General features: G+C 54.7%; 1 protein-coding gene across 1 annotated transcript in view; it reads left to right on the top strand.

Annotated features, from left to right (window-relative positions):
* DNAH11 (dynein axonemal heavy chain 11) overlaps positions 1–13864 on the top strand; it is a 2866633-nt gene that overhangs the window by 2167989 nt on the left and 684780 nt on the right. The window lies entirely within an intron of this gene.

Raw genomic sequence — 13864 nt, 5'->3', positions numbered from 1 at the left:
CACCATTCTTCCATTTACTCCATCAGTACACCACTCTAAACATTAGCACTCACACAGAGAAAAGCTATGCCTGTTATATTCGCCAGCGCATGTTTACTTGTGCTTTCCCATCACCCATCCATCTGTCACACGTTGTTTATAACATCCTTTCATGTACATTTTGCCTACGGCTTCTTTCATGGATAGGATCTCAGAGACTTACTTGCTTTTATGTTGGTTTGTATTCTGTAGCACTAGTTTCGTGTGCTGATGTGTGCCTGTGTCTATTGGTGAGCCTCTCTCTGAAGATTTATTTATCGTTTACTCCTTGTTTTCACAATATCTCTTCTAACAAAAGCATTGTGCGCTATGCACCACACATTCGCCTTGATATTGAAAGAATTGTAGAATCACCAATTGTGAGAAACTGGGGCTGATTGCAGAGGCCCCCTAACTTTTTGCCCCCATTTTCCACTTTATGCTGGTGTTTTCCTGACTCTGATGGTGCCCTGGGTACTGCTAACCAGTCCCAGGGCCTGTGCTCTGTGTAAAATGGATATGCAAATTAGGCTAATTATAATTGGCTAAGTTAACCTACCTATAAGTCCCTAGTATATGGTAGGGCATGTAGGTTTAGGGACCACAGCATAGGTGGTGCACACCTAGGTGCATTGCTGAGGTGCCCAGTGTCATTTTAAAAGCAAGCCTGCCTTGCTGGCTGCTTTTAAATTAAAGTTATATGCAAATTCGACTTTGGAATTAAAGGTACTTCCAAAGTTTTAAACTACCTTATTTTTACATATAAGTCACCCCTAAGGTGTGCCCTATGTGCCCCTAGGGCTGGGTGCCATGTAACTATAAGCAGGGACTTTATAAAAATAGATTTATAAGCCCTGGTGAGGTAAAAACAGCCAAATTCGTTTTTCCCTCATTGAAGTAAATGGCCTTCATAGGCTAGAATGGGCAGACTTTATTTAAAATTTTAAAGTCTCCTTAAATGTTACATACCAAGAATTTGGTATCAAATTGATTGTTATAATAAATCCCACAACTTCCAGTTGTTGGATTTAATATAACTAGTCCAGGTAAAAAGTTTAGACTTTACCTAAAAAGTTGCCAATTTCAGCTCTGCATTGCTTTTGCTGCTGTGCTCTGATTGGCCAGCCTGCAGCAGCTTCTGCCAGGCCACTTTAATGAGGTGTGAAGTGGCCTGGCTTCACACAAAGGAATGTGCTTGGGGGAGAGAATCTCCCCTCAGCAGATGGTGAGGCAGGAAGGGGGAGGGCTGCCAAACTGGTCTTCAAAGGCAGAGAAGGACATTTGCAGCACCCAGCAACACCCCCACATCCTGCAAACCCAGACAGCTAGGTGCCCCCTTGATTAGATTAGGAGAGGGCAGGAGAGGGGTGTGTTTATGATTTTTAGCCACACCAGTGGGTGGGCTCAGCCAGATCTCTCCTCTAAAAATCAGATTCATCCATTTTGGATTTTTAGAGACTGTTGCCTTCTGGGATGGATTTTTGCCACACTTCCCAGGAAGTGGTCATCACAGGGGGACAACCCTGTCCCTGATTGGAGGACCAGGGCCCCCCTGCTTTTCACCCAGGAGCAAGGATAAAACTGGCAGACCTGCACCCACGCCTCAGATCCCCACCAAATTTCAAGAAGAAAGAACTACAAGGAGAAGAAGGACTGCCCTGCTGGACCCCTGGCCTGCACCTGGACCCTGCACTCAGAAAGACTGCACCAGCTGCACACTTGGGCTTCACCACAAGAAGGACTTTGCCTGGCTTCCACTGGTTCAAGGAGGGACTCCCTGTTTGCTACAGGTGAAAAATTGCTAACCAGAGTCCCCTGCACCAACTCCTGAAAAAGTGACCAGCTGACCACTGCCCAGTGGCCAAAAAGGAGTTTGCGCCAGGTGCACTCTGGGAATTGAAGTCCGCACTTCCCAAGGACCATCACAGAACTTCTGGACCCTTGGGGTGAGCTGTGGACCCCAAAAGAACCTTAAAAGAACATCTGGGTGAAGCCCCAGAAGTTTGGAAAAGATTGGAGAAATTTTAGAAAAAAGCTCCATAAAGTGACCGACTCGACGCGGAAATTCTAGCCGGCTTGCCTCAACCGCGACCCGGCCTGACTTCGTAGTTCGTCCCGGTCAAGAAAAACATCCGAAAAAAAGACTAAGTCCGAACGTAAAAAGTTGACCGGGACCTTCCAGCCATCGTATCCGAGAAGGGCTCCACGGACGTCGGATCAAGATCCAGGTTTACCCCGGTCGAAGGATTTTCATCTCGAAAAAACGACTAAGTCCGAAGGTAGAAATCACCACCGAGGAAACCGACTTCGCGTATCCGGACAAGGGCTCCAGGAGGTCGGATCCAACTGGCAGGTTCGTCCCGGTGAAGAAAAACTTCAAAATAAAGACTAAGTCAGAAGGTAACTTTTTAACCGAGGCTTCCCGCGACCTATATCCGAGCAGGGCTCCATCGCGGTCGGCCTGAAAGTTTGACTTTGTCCCGGTCCTGGTGCAACCAGATGACCCGATTGGCGCTTTTTGTTTCTATGCGCTAGAAAATAATAATACTTTAAAAATTCATATCTCCGGTTCCCCTGAACCGATTTTAATCGTTTTTGTGTCATTTTAAAGATAAAAATATAAGCTATTTTTATAAATTGGTTTTGGATTTTTAAACTGTTTCCTGTGTTTTATTTAATTACTGTTGTGTGATATTTGAATGCTTTACACTTTGTCTCCTAAGTTAAGCCTTGACGCTCGATGCCAAGCTACCAAGGGTAGAGCTGGGATTAATTTACTGAGACCTAACTGTACTTTTGTGGAGGTTTGTGGCTTGTTGCTAGGTGTAGGTACCTACCTGCCCTACCAATAACCCATTTTCCAACATAATTGGAAGCAGCGACGGGATCCTGTACTTGTGTTCAATATCACGTTACAGTTTTAGATAAAACAAATTAAAAATCCTTTAAATTGTCCTAGTGCAAAAATTGTTTTTAATTTTTAATTTTATTTTTTTTTTAAATTAATTTGGATTAATTTCAATTATTGAATTTTTGTAATTTTTCTAAATTCTTGTTTCCAATTTTTGCAAAAAGCTTTTGTTGACACAAAACTAGGGAACCATGGAGCTTGATCTGGCTAGCCTACCCACACTGACAGTAGTCCAGCTTAGGGGGTTGTGTATTGAGAGGGGGTTGCCTGCAACCACTAATCTCAGGAAAGAAATCCTGATTAAATCCCTGACAGCATGGGCTGAGGCCCAAGAGGTAGAGACAGAGGAAGCTCCAGAGGAGGAACCAAAAGAGGATGATGCTAACTCTAACCACTCAGGGGAGGAAAGGCATCAGACCCCAAGTGAGGAAGAAGAGGAACGGTCCTCACTGGACACAGTCACTAGGGGCAGACCCAAAGCTAGTGGTAGGAAGAGGGTCCTTTCAGGAGGAGAGAACCCATCCATCAGGGAAAGAGAGCTGGAAGCCCAGCTAGCCTACATAGCTTTGGAAGCAGAGAAGCTGGCCCTAGAGAAGAAAAAGTGGGCATACAAAGAAAAAAGAGATGGAAGCAGCGATAAAGAAGCTGAGGTGTCCATGGGTGGGGGAGTTTGCCCCAGATTACCCAAGGGGGTAGTTCCTGCTTATATAGAGGGGGATGACATAGATAAGTGGCTAGGGGCCTTTGAGAGGGCACTCCAAATGAGAAGGGTTAAGCCTCAATACTGGGGTTCCCTTTTGTGGGAGTTGGTCCCCAACTCAGGGAGGGATAGTCTTCTGACCTTAAGGGGGGAGGAGGCAGATTCATACCCTAGTATGAAGAGGTGCTTAGTCAAGAAGTTTGGTCTGACCCCAGAGCAATATAGAGTGAAGTTCAGGGACACCCAGAAGGTCAGTACCCAGTCTTGGGTTGACTTTGTGGACACCTCACTAAAGGCACTAGAGGGCTGGATTATTGGCAACAAAGTAAATACTTATGAGGGGTTATACAATCTGATCATGAGAGAGCACCTCTTGACCAATTGTATCCAAGAAAGGTTACGCCAGCATCTAGTGGACTCTAAGCTGACCAACCCTAGAGAGCTAGGGGAGGCAGCTGATGAGTGGTTGAGAACCAGGGTGGTTGTCAAGTCCCAGGGGGGAGACTCCAAGAAGGGGGGGACAGGTCCCCAAAAACCTAAGGAGGGAGGTGGTAAGCCCACCACAGAGACTCCCTCTGTACCCCAGAACCCTAAGAAGGAGGAGAGTAAATCCCACTCCCACTCTGACATGCAGAGACAGGGAGACCCAGGGTTAAAAAAGCTCTTGGACAGTAGGGCTTTCTTTGACTGTCAGCAGACAGGACACTTCAGAGGAGATGCAGCCTGTCCAAAGAAGGTGGTTAGCACTGGGCTGTCCAGTGTAGCCATAGAGGAGGATTCCTCAGATGATGAAGTCCTCCTAGCATTGTGCTGGGAGACAGGACCAGATGGTAAGCTGGTGATCCCTGAGGGTGGGAGTAGGCACTTCCACCACATTCAAGTGAATGGGATCCCTACCACTGGCCTGAGAGACACCTGTGCCAGTCACACTGTAGTGAGTGACCGGTTAGTGACCCCAGACATGTATGTCCCAGGAAAGACAAAGAAAGTCAGGATAGCCACAGGGGAGGTCACCTCCAAACCTGTAGCCATAGTGCCCCTAGAGAGGGAGGGTATCCTTGACTGGATTAGGGTGGTAGTCAGTGCTGACCTTCCCCTAGATTGTATCCTGGGCAATGACCTCCCAGAGGTGAGTCTGGTCACAGATGGGGTGGTTGCCCAGGGCGCCCCCCCTACCCAAAGTCCTGGGGAGTCAGTCCCTACAGTTAGGAGACAGGGGTCCCCAAGAAAAGGAAAGAAGAAAAGGAAGGGTAGGCCACTCTTAAAGAGAGTTCCAAGGAGCCAAAGGCCTTCTGCCCCAGTAGGGGGGGAGCCCAGAGTTGGCACTGGTGAGGCCTCACCTGACCCCAAGGAAGTCCTGAGTAGTCAGGCAGCTGTCCAGATGCAAGGTGTTGCCCCTGCACTGACAGAAGGGAGAGTGGAAGGAGGGTGTCTGCCACAGGAGGTGGTAGCCCCCCACTCTAGACAGCAAGAGGGGTACCAGGACCCCAAAGATGCCCCTAAAGCAGCTCAGCCACCTGTCAGTGGAGAGCTTAGGGTGTGGTTCTGGGTACTGACAGCTGTCAGTAGCCTCTGCTGGGTGCTAGCCTTCCTGGCAGCACTGTACTTGGCCTGGGAGGCAGACCCCAGGGCCAATAGCAAAGTAGGCCCCCTGACCCTATTGGTCATGGTGGGGTTGCTCAAGTGTTGGGTGACCTCTTTGGGTAAGCTAGGTGTTGCCCTAGCAAAGTTAGGAGTAGGGGAGGTGGGCACCTCACTACCCAAGTTGGCAGAGAGAGAGGAGGAAGACCCCCCTAGAGGGAAGTTTCAGTTTGAAATGGGTCCTTTCATTGTTGGGGTGGGTTCACTACCCAGAGGGAGAGACCCTGACAGGAGGATGTAAGGCAGAGTAGGCCCTGCAAAGGGACAGCCAGTTTTCTTCACTGTCTTCCTCGCCTAACAAGCCAGGAAGACTCTCCCAGGGTTGGGCTGAGTCTCCTGGGCGTGTGGGCTGGGGGGGGGTTGTGTGAGAAACTGGGGCTGATTGCAGAGGCCCCCTAACTTTTTGCCCCCATTTTCCACTTTATGCTGGTGTTTTCCTGACTCTGATGGTGCCCTGGGTACTGCTAACCAGTCCCAGGGCCTGTGCTCTGTGTAAAATGGATATGCAAATTAGGCTAATTATAATTGGCTAAGTTAACCTACCTATAAGTCCCTAGTATATGGTAGGGCATGTAGGTTTAGGGACCACAGCATAGGTGGTGCACACCTAGGTGCATTGCTGAGGTGCCCAGTGTCATTTTAAAAGCAAGCCTGCCTTGCTGGCTGCTTTTAAATTAAAGTTATATGCAAATTCGACTTTGGAATTAAAGGTACTTCCAAAGTTTTAAACTACCTTATTTTTACATATAAGTCACCCCTAAGGTGTGCCCTATGTGCCCCTAGGGCTGGGTGCCATGTAACTATAAGCAGGGACTTTATAAAAATAGATTTATAAGCCCTGGTGAGGTAAAAACAGCCACATTAATTTTTCCCTCATTGAAGTAAATGGCCTTCATAGGCTAGAATGGGCAGACTTTATTTAACATTTTAAAGTCTCCTTAAATGTTACATACCAAGAATTTGGTATCAAATTGATTGTTATAATAAATCCCACAACTTCCAGTTGTTGGATTTAATATAACTAGTCCAGGTAAAAAGTTTAGACTTTACCTAAAAAGTTGCCAATTTCAGCTCTGCATTGCTTTTGCTGCTGTGCTCTGATTGGCCAGCCTGCAGCAGCTTCTGCCAGGCCACTTTAATGAGGTGTGAAGTGGCCTGGCTTCACACAAAGGAATGTGCTTGGGGGAGAGAATCTCCCCTCAGCAGATGGTGAGGCAGGAAGGGGGAGGGCTGCCAAACTGGTCTTCAAAGGCAGAGAAGGACATTTGCAGCACCCAGCAACACCCCCACATCCTGCAAACCCAGACAGCTAGGTGCCCCCTTGATTAGATTAGGAGAGGGCAGGAGAGGGGTGTGTTTATGATTTTTAGCCACACCAGTGGGTGGGCTCAGCCAGATCTCTCCTCTAAAAATCAGATTCATCCATTTTGGATTTTTAGAGACTGTTGCCTTCTGGGATGGATTTTTGCCACACTTCCCAGGAAGTGGTCATCACAGGGGGACAACCCTGTCCCTGATTGGAGGACCAGGGCCCCCCTGCTTTTCACCCAGGAGCAAGGATAAAACTGGCAGACCTGCACCCACGCCTCAGATCCCCACCAAATTTCAAGAAGAAAGAACTACAAGGAGAAGAAGGACTGCCCTGCTGGACCCCTGGCCTGCACCTGGACCCTGCACTCAGAAAGACTGCACCAGCTGCACACTTGGGCTTCACCACAAGAAGGACTTTGCCTGGCTTCCACTGGTTCAAGGAGGGACTCCCTGTTTGCTACAGGTGAAAAATTGCTAACCAGAGTCCCCTGCACCAACTCCTGAAAAAGTGACCAGCTGACCACTGCCCAGTGGCCAAAAAGGAGTTTGCGCCAGGTGCACTCTGGGAATTGAAGTCCGCACTTCCCAAGGACCATCACAGAACTTCTGGACCCTTGGGGTGAGCTGTGGACCCCAAAAGAACCTTAAAAGAACATCTGGGTGAAGCCCCAGAAGTTTGGAAAAGATTGGAGAAATTTTAGAAAAAAGCTCCATAAAGTGACCGACTCGACGCGGAAATTCTAGCCGGCTTGCCTCAACCGCGACCCGGCCTGACTTCGTGGTTCGTCCCGGTCAAGAAAAACATCCGAAAAAAAGACTAAGTCCGAACGTAAAAAGTTGACCGGGACCTTCCAGCCATCGTATCCGAGAAGGGCTCCACGGACGTCGGATCAAGATCCAGGTTTACCCCGGTCGAAGGATTTTCATCTCGAAAAAACGACTAAGTCCGAAGGTAGAAATCACCACCGAGGAAACCGACTTCGCGTATCCGGACAAGGGCTCCAGGAGGTCGGATCCAACTGGCAGGTTCGTCCCGGTGAAGAAAAACTTCAAAATAAAGACTAAGGCCCTCATTCTGACCCTGGCGGTCGGCGGAGAGGCGGCGGTCGGACCGCGAACAGACCAGCGGTATTAAAAATGGCATTCTGACCCTGGCGGGAACCGCCAACACAGCCCGCCAACTTAACACTCCGACCGCCACAGCGGTACAAACAAACAGCGCGGCGGTTCCCGCCAACAGCCCGGCGGCAGACAAAGTACCGCCCACCCTATTACGACCCACCAATCTGCCACCTTTTCCGGGGCGGGAGCACCGCCGATAAGAACACGGCGGAAACAGACTACGAACGGGAAAACGCTCACCTCTACGCACTCCACGCGAGATTCCGGCAGTATGGAGCCAGAGTTACAGGTCATCCCCGCACTCCTATTCCTCCTCATATACCAGGAGCACGCCCGGCGGCGCGGAAGACATCGGTGAGTACTGCACCTACGACACAGGGGAGGGAAAAGATTACCGGCACACACCCACCCACCCACACCCACTACAACACACACATCAATGCATTCCCACAGATCACTGTCACAACCCACAAACCACCCCCCTCCGAAATAATGCAAAGACCAAAAGAAGAGATCATAAACGGCCAGATATATTGAAATATGGACACCAGTAATCCAAATAAATAAATAAACTATGTACAAAATATATACAGCTACTAAATGTAGTCCAACCACTGTCCGTGGATCACAGGGGTCCTGTGCAAAGGGGCAAGGCCCAGTCCCACGACAAGAACTCCACGGACAGAACACTGCAGGGGCATCAGAAAGAAAATAGGACAGGCACCTCAGGGGGAAGGGAAGGGGGGGCACCTCAGCCACTTGAGTACACGACGCCAGATCCACGAGGGGACTCCATGACCACTGGCCCATCCTGGGGAGTGCAAAGCCACAGTCCATACAGTCCATACAGTGGGTGGCCTGCCCACTGGGCCATCCTGGGGAGAGCAAAGCCACAGTCCATACAGTCCATACAGTGGGTGGCCTGCCCACTGGGCCATCCTGGGGAGAGCAAAGCCACAGTCCATACAGTCCATACAGTGGGTGGCCTGCCCACTGGGCCATCCTGGGGAGAGCAAAGCCACAGTCCATACAGTCCATACAGTGGGTGGCCTGCCCACTGGGCCATCCTGGGGAGAGCAAAGCCACAGTCCATACAGTCCATACAGTGGGTGGCCTGCCCACTGGGCCATCCTGGGGAGAGCAAAGCCACAGTCCATACAGTCCATACAGTGGGTGGCCTGCCCACTGGGCCATCCTGGGGAGAGCAAAGCCACAGTCCATACAGTCCATACAGTGGGTGGCCTGCCCACTGGGCCATCCTGGGGAGAGCAAAGCCACAGTCCATACAGTCCATAACAGACCCCACTGCCACTGGAGGAGGCAAGTTGGCCAGAGGACATCCTGCAGCCCTGCCCGAGATAGATCCTGCCCTGCCACGTCTGCCAAAGGGCCAGCGGTTCTTGCCCTGAAGGGCCCAGTTCAGCGGTTCTTGAGACGGCGGGGCCCAGTTCAGCGGTTCTTGCCTTGAAGGGCCCAGTTCAGCGGTTCTTGCCTTGAAGGGCCCAGTTCAGCGGTTCTTGAGACGGCGGGGCCCAGTTCAGCGGTTCTTGCCTTGAAGGGCCCAGTTCAGCGGTTCTTGCCTTGAAGGGCCCAGTTCAGCGGTTCTTGAGACGGCGGGGCCCAGTTCAGCGGTTCTTGCCTTGAAGGGCCCAGTTCAGCGGTTCTTGCCTTGAAGGGCCCAGTTCAGCGGTTCTTGAGACGGCGGGGCCCAGTTCAGCGGTTCTTGCCTTGAAGGGCCCAGTTCAGCGGTTCTTGAGACGGCGGGGCCCAGTTCAGCGGTTCTTGCCTTGAAGGGCCCAGTTCAGCGGTTCTTGCCTTGAAGGGCCCAGTTCAGCGGTTCTTGCCCTGAAGGGCCCAGTTCAGCGGTTCTTGAGACGGCGGGGCCCAGTTCAGCGGTTCTTGCCCTGAAGGGCCCAGTTCTGCGGTTCTTGAGACGGCGGGGCCCAGTTCAGCGGTTCTGGAGACGGCGGGGCCCAGTTCAGCGGTTCTTGCCTTGAAGGGCCCAGTTCAGCGGTTCTTGAGACGGCGGGGCCCAGTTCAGCGGTTCTTGAGACGGCGGGGCCCAGTTCAGCGGTTCTGGAGACGGCGGGGCCCAGTTCAGCGGTTCTTGCCTTGAAGGGCCCAGTTCAGCGGTTCTTGAGACGGCGGGGCCCAGTTCAGCGGTTCTTGAGACGGCGGGGCCCAGTTCAGCGGTTCTTGAGACGGCGGGGCCCAGTTCAGCGGTTCTTGCCTTGAAGGGCCCAGTTCAGCGGTTCTTGCCTTGAAGGGCCCAGTTCAGCGGTTCTTGAGACGGCGGGGCCCAGTTCAGCGGTTCTTGCCTTGAAGGGCCCAGTTCAGCGGTTCTTGCCTTGAAGGGCCCAGTTCAGCGGTTCTTGCCTTGAAGGGCCCAGTTCAGCGGTTCTTGAGACGGCGGGGCCCAGTTCAGCGGTTCTTGAGACGGCGGGGCCCAGTTCAGCGGTTCTTGCCTTGAAGGGCCCAGTTCAGCGGTTCTTGCCTTGAAGGGCCCAGTTCAGCGGTTCTTGAGACGGCGGGGCCCAGTTCAGCGGTTCTTGAGACGGCGGGGCCCAGTTCAGCGGTTCTTGCCTTGAAGGGCCCAGTTCAGCGGTTCTTGCCTTGAAGGGCCCAGTTCAGCGGTTCTTGCCTTGAAGGGCCCAGTTCAGCGGTTCTTGAGACGGCGGGGCCCAGTTCAGCGGTTCTTGCCTTGAAGGGCCCAGTTCAGCGGTTCTTGCCTTGAAGGGCCCAGTTCAGCGGTTCTTGAGACGGCGGGGCCCAGTTCAGCGGTTCTTGAGACGGCGGACGGTCTATGGCCAACTGCTAATTGCCTGGTGGTGCACTCCTGGGCAGCGGGGATGGTGCTCCTTCACTGCCCACCTGGGCTGTGGGTGGTGGGGCCCTCCTGGCCAGCTGGGCTGGGTCCTCCCTGGGCAGCGGCTATGGGGGTGGTGGGCTCTCCCGGGGCAGCTGTGCCGGTTCCTCCCGGGGCAGCGGCTATGGGGGTTGTGGGCTCCTCCTGGGCAGCAGGCCTGCTGCCTGACCTCTCCAACTTGCTGCCCTTGCCCTCCTTAGTCGTCGGCCTGTGGCCCTTGCCTCCCTTTGGAGCTGTGGCTGGTGACTGTCTCTGGGTGGTGTCCGGGGGGGATGTAGAAGGCGGGCTCCTGCGGCGCCCCTTCCGCCTTCTGCTCCTCTTCCCAGGGGGTGGGCTGGCTGTCCCCTTGCTGCTGGGCGAAGATCCAGACATGCGGGCTGGCGGGCTCCAATACCCCTGCACCCTTGTCAAGGGGGCTGCAGGGCTGGTGGTGGCTGAGGTGCTCTTCTTACCCCGACGAGAAGGAGGGGGGGGCTCAGGGTCAGGAAAGAAGTTAGTAGTGGCGAGGAAGAGCTTCTTGGGACAATGGAGAGTGGTAGGTACAGTGGGAATGGGAGTGGAGGGAGAGGATGTGGTTGTAGGTGAGTCACGTTTGCTGTCTTTGGGTGCAGGTGCAGGAGGGATAGGCTGTCGTGAGGTGGATGGCTGTTGGGTGGGTGGGTGGCTGCGTTTGTGTGGTGTGGAAGAGGGGGTGACAGACACAGTGGGAGAGGACACAGGGGACGTGTAAATGGCAGTGGGGATGGTGACTGCACGTGTGCGGACTGGAGTGGAGGGTGTGCTGGTGATGGAAACACTGGCTGATGGTGAGGTGAATGGAGGTGTGAGTGTAGACGTCACAGGGAGGGAGGAGGGAGACGAGGAGGTGGGGGTCACAGAGGTGGTAGTGACTGTTGGCATGTCTGCATCGGAATGTTGCGTGTGTGAATGTCTGGGTGATCTGTGGTGCTTATGTTTGGATGAGCTTCTCTTGGGTGTTGAGGTGTTTGCAGGCTGGTCTGATGGTGTGGGTGGGACAGGCAGAGGAACAGGAGACTGGGAGGAGGGAGTTAGTAGAGGCAGGCAGGAGACAGGGACAATGGCTGCCGTCAGTGCTGAGGCCAGAGCCTGGAACGATCGCTGATGGGCAGCCTGACCCGAATGAATGCCCTCCAGGTACGCATTGCTGCGATGAACCTCCCTCTCCACCCCCTGGATGGCATTCAAAAGGGTAGTCTGCCCAACAATGAGCGTTCGGAGGAGGTCAATGACCTCCTCACTGAGGGCAGCGGGGGTAACAGGGGCAGGGCCTGAGGTGCCTGGGGCGAAGGAGATGCCCGGCTTCCTGGCAGAGCGGGCACGGGGCGAACGCGGAGGGGCTGCTGGGAGGGCGGAGATGGTGCGCTGGGTGGCGGCTGTACCTGTAATGGCGGGGGCACGGATGGTGCCACCCCCGCAAGGGAGCCCCCTTCCGAGGACGCGTTCGTGTCGCTGCAGGCTCCAGTCGTCCCCGTCGTGGAGCTCCCCTCGCCCTCCGTCTCACTGGTCCAGTCTGACTCTGTGGCATGGCCCTCCTGGGCCATGTGAGATGCAGCTCCCTCCTGCCCCGATGCCACTTCTCCTCCGCCTGATGATGCTGATGCACACAAGCACAGAAAGACAAACAAAAAGGGGGGGGGAGAGAGAAATAAAGGGATATTGAGTACATGGATCTCCGGTACAGTTAGCGGACATGACAGACACAGATGCCCCCTGCACTAAGTTGCGCACTTGGGGTCTGCTACGCATTCCGTGGAACATGCCCTACACGCCTAGAGTTGTCAACTGCACCCATGGATGACACGGCCCAGGGATGGCTGTACTGACACACTACTGAGGGTGGTGGCTGGGGACACAGGGGCTTACGGGGGTGCCCAGCCTACAGATATCGCCCTGGCCTAGGGGGACCCACAGCCCTCCTCCCCCACCCAGACACCTCCACTGCACGACAACAGAGTAGATGATGCTTGTACTCACCCCCTTGTGTCTGCTGTGCTGCCCTCACGCGCCCATCCAAATCAGGGTAGGCCACCGCCAGGATCCGGAACATCAGGGGGCTCAGTTGACGGCAGGCACCCCGCCTACGTTGGGAGGCCATCCCCAGCAGAGACTCGGCGGTCTTCTTGGTCCCGCGGCGGATGTCCTCCCACCTCTTGCGGCAGTGGGTGCCCCGTCGATGGTGGACCCCCAGGCCCCTGACTTCCTTGGCGATGGCACGCCAAATCCCGATCTTCTCATGGGCGCGGACCTATGTGACACGTACAGGGAGGGAGAAATACCACGTTCAAGTTACTCAGCATTTTCCTTTCCAGTGGCCCAACGCCCCCCATCCCCGCCAGGCCACCCGCCAGGCCCCCCGCCATGCCCAACATGCCCCCCATCCCCGCCAGGCCCCCCGCCAGGCCCCCGCCATGCCCAACATGCACCCCATCCCCGCCAGGCCCCCCGCCATGCCCAACATGCCCCCCATCCCCGCCAGGCCCCCCGCCAGGCCCCCCGCCATGCCCAACATGCCCCCCATCCCCGCCAGGCCCCCCGCCAGGCCCCCCGCCATGCCCAACATGCCCCCCATCCCCGCCAGGCCCCCCGCCAGGCCCCCGCCATGCCCAACATGCACCCCATCCCCGCCAGGCCCCCCGCCAGCCCCAACATGCACCCCATCCCCGCCAGGCCCCCCGCCAGGCCCCCCGCCATGCCCAACATGCACCCCATCCCCGCCAGGCCCCCCGCCAGCCCCAACATGCACCCCATCCCCGCCAGGCCCCCCGCCAGGCCCCCCGCCATGCCCAACATGCCCCCCATCCCCGCCAGGCCCCCCGCCAGGCCCCCCGCCATGCCCAACATGCCCCCCATCCCCGCCAGGCCCCCCGCCAGGCCCCCCGCCATGCCCAACATGCCCCCCATCCCCGCCAGGCCCCCCGCCAGGCCCCCCGCCATGCCCAACATGCACCCCATCCCCGCCAGGCCCCCCGCCAGCCCCAACATGCCCCCCATCCCCGCCAGGCCCCCAAGCCAGCCAGTGGCCCCAAATCCAGATAGAATTAAACTCACTTGTTGGTCTGGAGGACCGTAGAGTAGCGCATATTGGGGGAGGACCCCATCCACAAGTTTCTCCAACTCCTCTCCAGTGAAGGCAGGGGCCCTTTCCCCAGTCGCAGCAGCCATTGTCCCTTCCAGACCGAGGTCACAGCAACACTTGCAGTATAGGTCCTCTCCTGTGAAAGTTCAAGTCGCAAGTGGATAAGTAGATAGAAAATGGCGGTCACGTCCGCGGCGG

Source organism: Pleurodeles waltl, chromosome 10, assembly GCF_031143425.1.
Source record: "Pleurodeles waltl isolate 20211129_DDA chromosome 10, aPleWal1.hap1.20221129, whole genome shotgun sequence".
Taxonomy (NCBI): domain Eukaryota; kingdom Metazoa; phylum Chordata; class Amphibia; order Caudata; family Salamandridae; genus Pleurodeles; species Pleurodeles waltl.
This window is presented reverse-complemented; position numbering and strand designations above follow the sequence as displayed.